The 15015-nt window shown below is 36.6% G+C and overlaps 1 protein-coding gene across 5 annotated transcripts in view; it reads right to left on the reverse strand.

The window, feature by feature from the left end:
- TENM3 (teneurin transmembrane protein 3) overlaps positions 1–15015 on the reverse strand; it is a 582429-nt gene that overhangs the window by 77008 nt on the left and 490406 nt on the right. The gene's annotated exons all lie outside the window — the stretch shown is intronic.

The raw sequence follows: 15015 nt of genomic DNA on the forward strand, positions 1-15015 counted from the left end.
GGGCGCGGACATGGCACTGCTCATCAAACCACGCTGAGGCAGCGTCCCATATGCCACAACTAGAAGAACCCACAACGAAGAATACACAACTATGTACCGGGGGGCTTTGGGGAGAAAAAGGAAAAAATAAAATCTTTAAAAAAAAAAAAAAAAAGAGAACGTTAATTTTATCTGGCCTCAGAGTTGCCGTATATTCATGTGAAATTACAGTGCATTAAATAACTGCACAAAGTATAGGCCAGTATTAATGACTATACTTTATGCCAAGAGGACATTCCTTTTCACAGAATAAGCAAAGCCCAGGAAATAGAGAAGCAGCTCAGCATCTATTCTAACAAACATCAGGATTCAGGCTGCATACGGATGGGACAGGACCGACAGGATTTCCAACTAAATGTAATAGCTGTGCGTATTTGATTACTCAGGACGGACAAAATGAAATACCATAAGGACCACAATAAAACATTGATAGACTGAACAAAAACACGGTAGTGACGTGCTTCAAGACAGAGCAAAGGGTGATATTTTGTGACAATCTCCCTAAGGCTTTTATGCTGTTACCTTTATATCCTATCTTGTCTGCTTTTATGGGCAAGGAGGGAAAATTTGGGAAACAATTAAAATAATTTAATATATCCAAAATCTGTAATTGTTTCAGTCTAACATGACATTTAAAAAAAAAAAAAACAATTTTTGCCACTTTCTACTGATGATATCTGGCATGCAGCCAACATGATCTGATTGATTATGAGGATGACACTTCGGTAGATTTTGGTGTTCTTGTCTATGAGTGTGATATGACACCGACAGAAACGAAGATATAAATGCTCTAAAGTTGCTAGAATAATTAATCAGATCTCTTTGGATGGAATTATTTATAATTTGGAATAGACTATATATTAGTAAAAATACTCGCTATAGCAATTGGGGTTTGTTATACAGCTTCCTATAATTAGAATGCTATTCTTGTTTCAGTGACAAAATTTAAGGGAAAAATCTGTTTCAAGATGCCTAAGTCTGTATTAAAAGAATTATTCATATATTGGCTTCCCCTCCTCCACTGCAGAACTTGAAATGAAATATCTCAAAGAGACACTGTGTCTCTTAAGATTAGAGTTAGCAGAAGGAAGAAGATTTTGACAGTCTCTTGTGGCAGGTTAGAATGAAATCATACTTATGGATACCATCAGGTCAACATGAGATTAATTTTGCTGCTTCCTTTCTTTCAGACAATTACCGTCTGTAGTTATGGATTATTCAGTACACAAAAGGTAAATTTTCCTTATGGATGCTTTTGTTTTGTTTTGTTTTGAACAAAAAAGAAAGATTTAATTGCCCCACTGACAAAGAGGTGCAGCAGTTGACTGCGTGCACACAGAATTATTATATGAAAGCCTGGATATTGCCATGAATATTTTCATATTCTAATGAAAAGCACAAACAAGGAATAGAAAATAGGTAATTTGAGGAGAACGGGAAAGGGAATTTTCTCTTCTGAAAAAATATTTTCCACCTATTTCAACCACAACTGAAGATATGAGAATCTGCTGTTTTCTGCTGAGCAGTGTTATCATCTCTGTTTTAGAGAAGGCACAATATTTTGTAGTTTCTCAGAAAACAACAAGTTAGAATATCGCATATATTTTGAAACATTCAGAAAAAGCCAAAGACGTTTCCATTTAAGGGTGAATGAGATTTCTCTCAACATATGTAACCAGAATCATCTTTAGATTGACAATTTCTTATTCTGTGATAAGAGAGAGAACATTTGCGATACTTTAATTTAGAATTTAAAGCTCATTCGCTGAATTGCCAACAATGAAGATCTTAAAGCAAAAAAGAAAAAACAAAACCAAAAAAACACTGTAAACAAAAAACAGCAAAGGTACTGTTATCTTCAGTTTTTGGTTCCAGTGAAAACTAATGCTTTTACATAGGAATGAAATCTGTGATAACCCAAAATTATAAAAATGAGACACAGACATGTAAGTCTCTGTACTTTAAATCCAAGGGATTTCACGTAACGTAAGCCTGATTGATAATTTACAAAAGTATGCATGAAAAACAGTCTATTTTCATACCTAGTGTGATCTGACACACGATTATATATAGATATATATGTAGATATGTCAACAAAGAGCAAGGATACAGTACCTTTAACTATCTTATCCAAATAGTGAGCTTGAGAAATTAAAAAGGAGAAAAGAACAGACAGACATTTCAGAAGTGTCACATGGGACAAGGAAATTTTCAGAATTTACATGCAAATCAAGTCGCTGCAGCTGACATAAGATTCACATCACACGACAGAGATGCACTTCATATCTTCTAAAAACGCAACATATTCACGTCTTAGCAAATGGAGTCAGGATTGCAGGAAATATTCAGCATTTTCAAGAAAAGTATGCAGGCAAACTAACGCTACCTTTCAAAGACTATGTGAAATGCATCCACTCTGATGCTTCTTAAGGTTACATTTTTAATAGCTAAGCAGAACAAATGGAATCAATTCTTTATTACTAAAGAAATTTGGAAATTTACAACTATGAGATCTACAAATAAACTCTTTTTGGGGGGGGTGAGAAAAAGAATTCTAATTTTTTAGTTTGCTTTTAACAAAGTAGTTTTGTTATACAACTAGGGTTGTGTAACAACCCTAGTCACACAGTGGAAGGGCAAAAATGACGACACGGGAGCCCCCGAGGAACCATTTCTGTATGTTTTGATGCTGTCTTTCTTCAACCTGAGAGCTAAACCCACAGAAATCTTGCTTCATTCACCTTCTCTCTTGAGTTACTTGTATATTTACAAATGACCAAACTTTAATGGTTAATAAATAAGAAAAAAAGAAAGAAAGAAATTGAGAATCCTTGAGCAAATTTATTATATTATGAAAAAGGCATGTGTGAGTTCTGTAGAAAATGATTGCCCAGTAACCTTGACTACACATCAGATGGACAATGACATAGCCCATATGCAGTCCATTAGGAAATATGAACTGTTCTAAGGTCTTGTTTCTTCTCAGGATTCACACTGGAGTCGGCTCTGTTTCTCACAACAGATTTGTAGGAACAGCCAGGACTAAGACTGAAGTCTTTGACTGTGCCTGTCCATTTAACCTTTCATGACATCACAACGAGGCTACAACTTTCTTCTTCTTCTTTTTTTTTGGTGAGGAAGATTCGCTCTGAGCTAACATCTTTTGCCAGTCTCCCCTCCTTTTGTTTTTGCTTGAGGAAGATTAGCCCTGAGCTAACATCCATGCCAATCTTCCTCCATTTTTTTGTATGTGGGACACCTCCACAGCACAGCTGGTGAGTGGAGTAGGTCCACGCCCAGGATCCGAACCTGTGAACCTGGGCTGCTGAAGCAGAGCATGGAACCCTTAACCACTCGGCCACGGGGCCGGGCTCCCACCTTTCTTCTTGAACAGAGACATAAAAATGTCTCTCCCTTCACTCAATGTGGAAACCTAATATATTCTTAATAAGCCTCAAATCTTCTCGCTTTCTCAAAATTCATACATATTTAATGATCTAAAATTGCTTTTCAAAGATGCTTATGTTGATTATTTTTCATTACTGACATATGCTAGTGGTAGCAGGATTCTTAACAGAATGATTTAAACCCAACTTTCAGTTGAGCCACTCAGGTCTGGTGCCCTGTCATGGGCATAAACAAAACCAGAAATGGCTTTGACACGTCTGTACCTCGGATATAAAAGGACTCGTCCCTTTGCCACAGGATTCCATTAGAGGCTTCTGAATTGCATTCAAAAGTAAGCATGTTTATAGCTAATTGACAATACATTGCAGGGGAAATTAAGGTGAAGAAGAAACAGTATTAGGCACTACTCTGAAATTACAATTTAATAAAAACAAATCTATTTTCAAGCACTAAAATAAAAATGTATTATAGTACAGCATCATTCATATAATTTCTTAATAACTCCTTCTAAGCATTACATAATCTAGTAGAGCACCATAATAGCTGGATGGATGATTTGAACATAAAAAAAAATCATTAGAAATTCTAGAGTTTCTGATTCAGATAGGGTAGTATTTCTGAGGGAATTCTTAATTTATAAAAATTAACAACATAATAACAAAATCAATCATATTTGGAGAGCAAGCCTTTTGCTTTTACATCAGGTCCACTACAGTTGACACAACCAAAATAAGAAATGTAATTAATTCTAATCTAGATTAGTAGTTTTAACGGGGGAATAAATTATTTCTAAGCCAGCCAATCCCATTACTTTAGCAAACAGAATCAATTATGCAAAAAAGTGGACTGATTACAGGTAAACGTAGGTTTGTCATTGGGTCAAGAGAACACCAAAGGTAGAGCTGAAATTAGAAAATACATTTAAAATAGACTGCAGGTCAAAATTTATATAACACTCTAAATATTAAAGATATTTAATGCAAATTTTGCAAAGAGTTAAAACCAACCAGAAGAAAAATATCTGCACTGAGAAAAAGATACCAAGATCTGTCATTTGCATTTATATCACAGGGAATAACTATTAGCTGATAACTTAAAAGTAAGAGAGAAAGGGGGAAAAATCAGCACCTATATTTTGGCCCCGAAGAGTAAAATTTTTGACCATACCACAAAAGCCTAGTTCTAAATAATGAAGAAGCTAAAAGAAGATGTTGATATATGAGGTTCAAATAATTATTAAAAATAATAATTGCAACAAAGAAAATATCATTATATAAGCTACTACAGGAAATAATCAGAAAAATGCAGGCATGTTGTAAGAAGTTATTAGGAACAATAATCGTAAAAATAATACAGAACATTTAAAAATTAATATACCTAACAATTGCTGAAATGCACATTAAGTTGCAAAAAAATCACTTGGAAAACTAACGAGTATGCTGTGACACTAAAGGAAAGTCATTCCTATTAGATCTACTAAGTTTTAAATTTGTTTTATAGAAGAAAATTCTTATAAAAATGAGTCCTAGACATATAAAATGGAGCCCTTTATAAAACTATTCTCCAGTGAAATGTTGTATTCACAAAACACTCTCCCTGGAGTTTCAATTATTTATCTTCTAAGAAGACCCATGTGGGACATAGGAGGTATTACCGTATTTCCTGTAAGACAGTGGTTCTTAATCTTTTTGGGGTCTCAGATCTCTGAGAAAACTGTTGAGAGTTATGGATTCTCCCCCCAGAAAAAATGCACCCATGTTCACAAACACAAAAGGCTCCCTTTGATTTCAGCTCTTCCATGAGCTCTGGTTCTAGAATTTGCAGACTATGAACACCTGGCTGACGTATTAACGATTCCCAAATTTCTAGCTCTGGCTCAGGTCTCTTTCTCCTGGCTGAGACCAGGTTTAGAATGACCCAGGGGACACACATGAAGTACCGTGATCCCATCCTTGCTTCCTGAGGATAATAATAAGACTTACTGCTCTAAGCGTTTTACGTTATTCTCTCATTTAATGTTCACCACAACCCGATAATATAAATACAGTTGATACGGTAAATACGATGAAGAAACTGACAAGAGGGGCAATCTGTGCAACGTCACAGGCTGTCTGGCTCCAGAGTTTGCTCATATCCACTATGTCCTGGTGGCTCTTCTTGGAGATTTAGAAACAACAACGACAAATTTTTTTTTTTCCCAGTAGAAGAAACTGATGAGAGGATATCAGAAAATACTATGCAGTCATTCCTGACCTAACGTGAATTTAGGCAGACACTTCTTTCCCAAAAGCCACAGTGTAGTGCCACCATTTTTGAGATGTCGTCTACTTGGCTTCCTTGGGAAAGTGCCAGGTGGATCTACCATAAATGGCAGACTGCAGGTGAGTGCCTTTTAAATGCTAGGGCTAATTCTTGGCCTTAATTGTCTCTGTTTCAAACACATTCAGATACACAGTCATCCCTGAAAATGAAACTGACTGCTTGGGTTCAAGCCCCTGCGTGGGAGGTCCTTGGTCTACTTGCTGCTACTGGTGGGCAAAGACTCAGTGAAACTGTAGATGTGGGAGGAAGGTTTGGCTCATCAAAAATATTCGTATTACACGATTAGCCCACAAGCCTCAGTATCACCAAAGCAAATGACTAGTGCTAGATCCCTTTCACACACTGCCCTCTTGGTGCTTCTGTTTAAAAAGAATTCTTTTTCTTTTCAAGGCCCCTGTTTAGCATATTTCCCCCTTTGTGTTTTCGGGAAGGTGGGTGGAGGGGGACCCACAATGATTTGCTCTTGTCTGTACCCCTTAGTCATGGGCCTTGATTCTAAGGCCCCTTAGGAGGGAGTTTGCTCATTTACAGCCTTGTTGCACCATTTTTAATTCCTAACATGGAGAGTGGGGACAAATAGCATCTTTTTGGACATTCAACCTACATGTTGTTGCCTCATCGGCTCATCTACCAAAATTACGGGCAGCCCTCCTCCCGCCATTTCCTCTAGTCATCTGATTCTTTTCTCTGCCCGAATCCTTCTCACGGATGAAGTCTAGGAGTACGAACACCAGGGAAAATGTAAAAGGAGAAGAGAAGAATCAAGAACTAGCTGTGATCAATTCATTTCAGTCAAGAGATTCCACGAAAATACAAGGCTTTAAAGATACATAGACACGTGACTTATGTGTAAATGTCCCCCATTAGAAACGTAAGGCCCATGGCTATGCTAATCACTGTTTTCCAATTACCCAGCTCATAAGGGATTCTTAATATCTGCTGAATAAAATGATTAAATGTAGCTTACTATCGTGGTCCTAGTATGTCCTATATGTGTTTGCAGTTTTCGAATAAACGCTGTTAATAATACAGAGGCTACCTTCTGAGTAAGAAGCATATGAGAGCAATACCTCATTGACAACATCCTTTCCCTCTCCTTCATCCATCTGTCCATCTCCTCTTGCCTAATCCATCTGTCCTAACTATACACAGCAGTATTAACAATAACTACCGTTTACTGACTGGTACTATGTGCTGACAACTATGCTAAGCATTTCACATGAATTAGGTGATTTAATTTTCACCACCCCGTGGGGTAATAGGTACTTTTATCTTCCCTTTCACGAATTTTCCATTTCCCTTTCACAAATGAAGAAACTGAGACACAGAAAATTAAAGAATTTCCTCAAGGTCAAAATGCTAACAAGTGGCAAAGCCAAAATTCCAACCAGGTAGTCTGAGGCCAAAGTCCATACACTTAATAAATAAGCTGTATTTACAACTCAGAAGAACCAGAATTGTGTGCCTGTGTAAGGTAGATTAGAAACGTCATCTGTTTTGGGATTGGTCAATGAATTTATCCGAACGAAAAAATCAGATGAAAAAAATGTGGAAATCTTTAATTCAACATTGACATTAAAGAGAAACCAGGAAGTAAGATTAAAATTCAAATTAACTTGAAATATTAATCTGTTGACACAGCCTCATAAATAAGAGTACCTTAAGTAGACTAAAGAAAGCTTTATGATAAGAACTGCTGTAACCTGTTCTAAAAATCCAGAGTTTGGAAAGCCAATTGGCAAGATATTAAAACTGAGGAATAAAACCAGGAAAAATTAAAACAGGTAGATTCGAAAAATCAAAGAACAAAGGCAGTTCAGCTGACATATATATTCTGTACAAGAAAGATCTGCTGAGCAGTAGTTTCAAAGAAGGCTGCTCATTTAAAAAAGAGGTCAAAGGAATACATGAGCCTGCTTTGGGGAGGAACTGGGATATTTGGAGGTCTATATGGAACAGTATTAATTCCAAACTTGCTTTCTTTTTACTGTCAAACTGATTCTTAAAAACACAGAGAAGAAACAAAGGCAAACCAAGTTGGTTATATCTACATCAGGCAGCTCACAAAGGAAAAATACAAACAGTTTGACTGTGAATACATAGTTGCTGACGTGTTTAGTTATGAACTATTCACATTGTTTCTGTGGTCACAAAGTGTTTGCTTGGAGCATATCAAATAGTACAGGATTTTCACTGGGCTACTGAATTGACTCCTGAGTATAGCTTACACATCAGCAAACAACACAGAATCCAGAAGGCTGGAAATATTTCCCAGTTTAACTACAATAAAATCTTAGGGGCCCATCTTCCAAGGAGGATAACTCAATCAAGATGAGTACATTCTTCACTGTGGCGATTATTGCAAAGTCCTTGGAGCCGAGGACAAAGTTTTATTTAGCATTGTGTTTCATAATACTTTATAACACAGACTTAAAAAATGATTCGCATTAGTCTCTCATTAAACTTGTAAGTAGGTGTCATTCCTAGATTATTCATGTACCAGTTCCTGCAGGATGACAAAAAAGCGACAGTCTGCAAATAAGTACATATTAAACCCATTTATTCCAATCAGCAACGGTGTAAATCAGTGTGTAGGCTGCATACCCATTGATTTGATGCTCCTTAATTGGTTCACGCTGCACTGTTTTATTACTGATTATCCCATTGTAAAGGATTACGACAGTGACATAATTTTAAACACCATAAAACAATTTACTCGAGCCTCTTAAAATATGCTCTCCCTCACTAAAGAATTCTCATTCTAAGATTAGGATAAAACATCTAAAATATTTTATCCTATTTAGGAGAGGCAATTAATTTGAATTTTAACAACTAGTAAGTGAGGTCGTACCAGTAAAAAAAAACAGTGTGTGTGTGTGTGTGTGTGTACGCACATGCGTGCACATGAGCTTGAAAGAGTTTTGGTTGCCTTAAAATTGGCAACACAGTCTTGAAAACCTACTCCAAATAAATTGTTTCTGAAAGCTTGCATATTTTATTCCTTTTATATATAGGAAATTTGGTGAAAAAAGTTATCTGTACAAATACATTGCTTCTTGCATGCACCTACCAAGCAAAACGCCATCCTTCAGTTTGGAACACTATTTATACCAGGACATTCCAAAAGAGTGAAATAATATTTTTCCTGATTTAAGTCAGCTCAGAAAAGTCTAGATTCTATGGAAAAGGTGCTTTGAGATAAACCAAAGTTTACAAAGTCAGCACTGCTGAAAAAGTGCCATTATAAGCTGCAGAGCTTTGTAGAGACAACGGCTGGAATAATATTTGGTGTTTTCCTTCAGCTTGGAATTCCATGCCTTACTATAGACTCCATGTACATATGGGAGTAACAGTGGAGCACTGAGAATGCAGACAGCACGCTCGCTGACGCTGGCACGTGCACAGCCTGTGCAAAGAGACGCCATTGTTTGGCGTGTGGTCCATGAGTTTGGTGGTAGTCTTTGCACACGGCATGAACATAAACATGTAGTAACACGTCTCCTTTAGATTTTTCACTCCTTGTTGGAGTTCATTGAATGACATAAGCAAAACCACCTTTTTTTTTAGGATTTCCTAGATTTAAAAAAAATCAGGCATATTTTAGTACCCTGATTTGGGAATTAAACCATCCAGAGACAGCTCTCAATACTAGCAACTAAAAATCATAACACAAATTTTTTTACACTAAATGAATATTCAGATTGTTAACATTTGATACAATGAACTTGGTTATAATAATTATTAAAGTACTAGCAAGTCAAATAGCAGGAAACCATAAAAATGATCTACAGATCTGGTCAATATCAATAAGGATAATTTCTTGCCTACCATCACTACTTTTGCCTATTCATAAAATTTAATATTTATGAAAAATTTATAGACTAAGACATCCATAAGTATGTAACATATACCAGGTCTTCCTCTTGTCAGTTTTCTTGATGATATCAGGAAAAACAATAAAGTTGAACAGTCTTTTTAACTTATCTAAGATAAACAGTAATTTATTTTGGGAAACTCGTAGATAAACAGCTCTTTTCAAAGATGATTTATAGAGAGAGTAATTTTTCTTCATTTCCGGGCAAGAGAGAGAGTGCACAGATGTTTACCACTTGTATTTTTGGTCCTAAACTTTTCTGAGGCCTTTTTCTTTCTTCTTTGCTGAAGAAGATTAGCCCTGAGCTAACATCTATTGCCAATCTTCCTCTTTTTTTTTTTGCTGAGGAAGACTCACCCTGAGCTAACATCTGTGCCTAGCTCTCTCTATTTTATATGTGGGTCGCTGCCACAGCATGGCTGATGAGTGGTGTAGGTCCATGCCTGGGATCGGAACCTGGGTTGTCGAAACGGAGCATGCTGAAGCTAACCACTAGGTGACGGGGCTGGCCCCATGAGGCTTTTTCATGAGCTGATTCTAGTTACACAAGTCCTCTACCCACTTCCTATGAGTCTTTTTCAGTGGTCAATGTCTGTACACACTCATTTCAGCTGACAAAAAACTGGAGATCAATTTTAGAGGGAGGTGTGTAGAGTTTTCAATAAACAGTTTACAACTTTCTTAAATCCTTTACAGTATAAATTGATTTTCCTCAAACTGTTTTTTGTTGTTGCAATTGTTTTTTTTTTTGTTATTTTTATTTTGGCAAACTATGGATCCTGTTATCAGCTATAATGCAAATTTTTCCAAATAAAAAAGTGATCTATTATTTATACATCACTGATGTCATTATTAGTGTATTTGTTTCTATGACAATTCAATCTTTTGTGACAGGTACATAGATATTAATTTTTCTTTATCACAGAAAAGAATAATTTTCACCTATTCCACTATACACATACACACAAAAACAAAAAGTAATTTAGGAGGTAGCACAGTCTAGCGCTTAAGAGTATGGGTTTGGGTTCTGGTTCTGTTACTTGCTAGCTGTGCATCCACAGAAAAGTTATGCAACCTTTTTTAGCCTGGGTTCCCTCAACGGTGATTCTGATAGCTTCTACCCGATAAGGGTGTTGTGATGATCAAATAAGATAATATACACAGAGATTTCTGCATTGTCCCTTAGCACATAGTAAAAGGTGAAAGATTTAAACGATCTGAAGAGAAACCAGAGTATACCCCTTAGTACATGGTAAACACTCAATAAATATTAGGTATTATCAATTTACCTTATTAAGAAAGACAGTTTAAAAAGGACAAACTCATGAAGTAATTGGTATCTTTCAAGAGACTATGAAGAAAGAAATCTGACTTTAAGCAAAGCATCTTGGGACTGCCAATGATCTGTTTTCATAAGCCATGAGTTCCGCTCTGCCCCAGTCATGCCAAGAAAAGCCCCCTCCTGCCCCATCTCTTCGAGATAGACTCCTGTTAATGGGAACATTCTTTATATGAACTGGCTAGTTCCAAGAGTGGGGACACTCCACTTTTGTGTCAGGAAGCTTTCTTATTCTTTGTCTCACATAAACCCTTCGCTGGTGTAGACAAACAATTCTCATCAAAATGTGATTCAGCTTTTAGGAATAAAGAACACATCACAACTTGTCCTTATGTATTTTGTATTCCCTCATTAGTAATTTTATTTGAGCAAGGTAAATTAATATCATCTAAAGGAGTATAAATTTCCCTGTAAATATCTGTAAAATCTGCTCATAAATTCAGAAATACAAGTCACTTTTACAGGAACTACTTAGAAACAAAGACATTTAATTATCCTATTTTACATGCATATCCCTTTCCTTATATTACAATTTTGCCAAAAAATTTTCATTCTATTTTTCATTATGAAATGTACTGAGCAGATGTGACAATATATACTGCTAACTTTTGTGGCAGAATGCTGTAGGTTTGTGTGTCACCATTCCTAAATACAGATGGAAACCGGCCCTTGGCTGAGAAAAGCTTTCCCAGTAGCTTTTCGTCATTGCTGTGGGTGACATGTTGGTACACGCCATCGGAATTGCACATCTAGGCTTTTACTATGTGGCTTGTACCTACGCTGGCCACAGTTCAGAGGTAATGCTTTTTGGGACCAGAAAGAGTTAGGGTATGTGCAATAACCACATAGATAGCTCTCTCTCTGCTTTTTATGGCAGCTATATGGTGATTTTTTCCTTGCATACATCAGCGTATTTGAAGCGGATTACTCATATGCATAATAATCACTACTGAGGACCCATCTTAAAAGTCAAGAGTTGGAGAGTATGTGAAAAGCATTATTTTACACTTCATTGTTCATGTGGGGACTAAATAAAGAATACCTAATGCCATTAATTCACAGCTAGATCACTTATGTTTAACCACATGCTTTCTATGCATACATATATAAATATTAATTCTGGATAGAACGATAATCATTCAGTATCATAACAATTAAACAGCTGTAACCTGTCTCATGTGTTAAGTGATGGAGCTGCAGGCAAGCTCCATAAGCAGATGGTCTTACCCACCCATGCTTAATGTTAAAGACTTTTTAAAAAAAGAGGTGTTGACAAATCAGAACAAGTAGGCATAGTTTTAATGCAAATCGGCCAATTTGCAATGTAGATTACCCTAAAAACTAATTTGGTGCATAGGAAAAAATTAAGCTCTGTTGTTAAAGGAAGACAGTATATTACATTTGGATATACTAGATTCCCCACCAACATAATTATTTACTAATTTCATTCAACCAACAGAGTTTAATGGAAAAGCAGCTGGCAAAGTATTCATATTTACGGACCTCCTTTGAGTGCCCCTTAATTTATCTAAGGCACATGTCTGTTAAACCCCAGAAATAATAGCCATATTTCAGACAGCTGTTTTCCAGCTTCACTAAAGAGGCACTCAAAAAGGAGAGGGTCAGTGAACCTATCATGAAGAAGAGCAATAGAAAAAAATTGGCTCTAGTCACACCATAATCTGTGAATAAAATATGTTAAATATGACCAGGGAGAAAAGCCATGGCTTTTGTACGGACTAACAAATAACCAAACTTGTATTTTAAAAACAGGTAGGTGGAAAAGGAACTCTTTTAAGATGAAAAGAGGCTATTTTCCAATTTGTCATATTCCAGAAACGACAGAGATAAATTCTGCCACTGAAAGGATACATATATACAATTGTGGCAAGCAATAATCATATTCCTTAAAATTATGGGCTTAATTCTTCCACTCATGTTAAACTGAAGGCAAAGTTCTGCCTTTTAATTTACTCCATTAAGGTAATAAGGATCTCCGCATATAATGAAAATTACTTAAAATCCATATTAACACTTGACTAGCTGGCTGCCATTCTCCAGTTACCTGGCTTGAGTCTGAGGAAGAGTGTGACATATTTATAATCTGGAACTTCTTATAATCTTTCTCTTCCTTGCTAACATTGTAAAACAGCTGACAATATGTTATTTTGCACCTGGTTTCACTCCCAAATGCCTTGGATCTAAACTTCTCAATAAAAGGCTTCTGATGAACTTGGCAAGAATTGAAAGGAACATTTTTTATCTTTAGTTCTGGTTAAATTGTATATCCAGTCAATTGAGCTTTATAACCTCCTGTATCCTAGATCTTGTTGGAAATTAAGGTCTTAGATGGTTTTTAAAAGATGCAAATCAATGAAATGTTCCAAATTGAAAAAGATACTCTAGTACATTATTAAAGGAACACAACATCAGGCTTTTAATACAACATAATACAAATGTGACAAGAATCTTAACTGATTCAGATATCATGTCTCTCCATAAACTGTTAAAAAACAACTTAAATTGACTTAAGATGAGAAATGAGGTTTAAGGAAAGGAAATCGTAGGCCTGGGCATACTCATATTTTAAAAATCTGTCACGGCATATAATATTTAATTCAAATTAACAGATTCAAAAATTTCCTTGGGAAAAATCATAATTTATAATTTTTTCCCCTAAGACACAGAGCACCTACACAGTAAATTATTCTGAAAGACTTAAAAAAAAAAAACTGGCTAGAAAACCACTAAGTTCATGGTAGAAAATAAACACAAGACAGTAAGAAAGGAAGGAATCCGGTTTATCAAGACTAAAGAAATCAGGCCTATTTCAATAACAACTAATGACCACGAAACAATACAATTAGTATTTTCTTTTCTTTTTTTTATTTTTTTGAGGAAGATTAGCCCTGAGCTAACATCTGCTGCCAATCCTCCTCTTTTTGCTGAGGAAGACTGGCCCTGAGCTAACATCCATGCCCATCTTCCTCTACTTTATATGTGGGACGCCTACCACAGCATGGCTTGCCAAGCGTTGCCATGTCCGCACCCGGGATCGGAACTGGCGAACCCTCGGCCGCTGAAGCGGAATGTGCGCACTTAACCGCTGCACCACTGGGCTGGCCCTAGTGTTTTCTTATGTATGGTTCCCATTTTAGAAAAATGACAGTGGATTTAACCCTCCATTTTTTTTCCACAACACGGCTGCCCCGAAAGCCTGTGGGCCTTCCAGTAAGCTGAGCAGGAATAAGCTTAATTTATGGTAGCTATTGGGATTCAAGTCATACCACAGGAGGTAGATTGAACAGAAAATCTGTACAATAACTGCCATAGTATAGAACTCATTATCGTATGACTCTAAAGGATGTGAGGCATTTTTCTTCTGAAGAACTCAAAATTCTCATCCTCATAAGCTATGTGTAAATCACCTAAATGGAAAGACATATGTTAAATCTGGGTCTATCCCAGAATTGAATTTTAGAAGTTCTAAAAAAATACCCCTTTTCTAAAGTAGAGAACACATTGAACATTTCCCAAACAATACAGCCCTTGCTGCGATTTCCCTCTCAGTACCACTGCTGCCACGTGGTTTCAGACTCTTCACTCAGCTTCAGGAGGCTGCCTCTGTTTTGAGTTAGGATAAATTTCCACAGGAGGACAGGACAGAGCAAAAGGGGACTCAGATCTCTGACGCCAATGGTCTATGTTTATGCTATAGTTACTCCCATTCTTAGGAGTAAAGAAACTGATGCCTAGGGAAATAAATCACCAACATGAGGAGGGAACATTTATCAAGATGGCCCTTGGGACTATGAGTGTACTGAAGATCACACAGGCAATCAGGTGCAAAAGTTACGTGAAGATTCTAATCCCAACTTTCTTGAGGACTTGTCTGATTTGAAAAATGGAAAACACAATTTTTGGATGTAAGTATGTAGGATGTGGGGTATAATTCTAATGGGGCGCTTGGGACATGATGGGACTCGTACAGGCAGGTTACCAAGAAAAGGGAGGGTGCAATGCTACAAAGTTG

This window comes from Equus quagga, chromosome 22, assembly GCF_021613505.1.
Source record: "Equus quagga isolate Etosha38 chromosome 22, UCLA_HA_Equagga_1.0, whole genome shotgun sequence".
In the NCBI taxonomy this organism is placed as follows: Eukaryota; Metazoa; Chordata; class Mammalia; order Perissodactyla; family Equidae; genus Equus; species Equus quagga.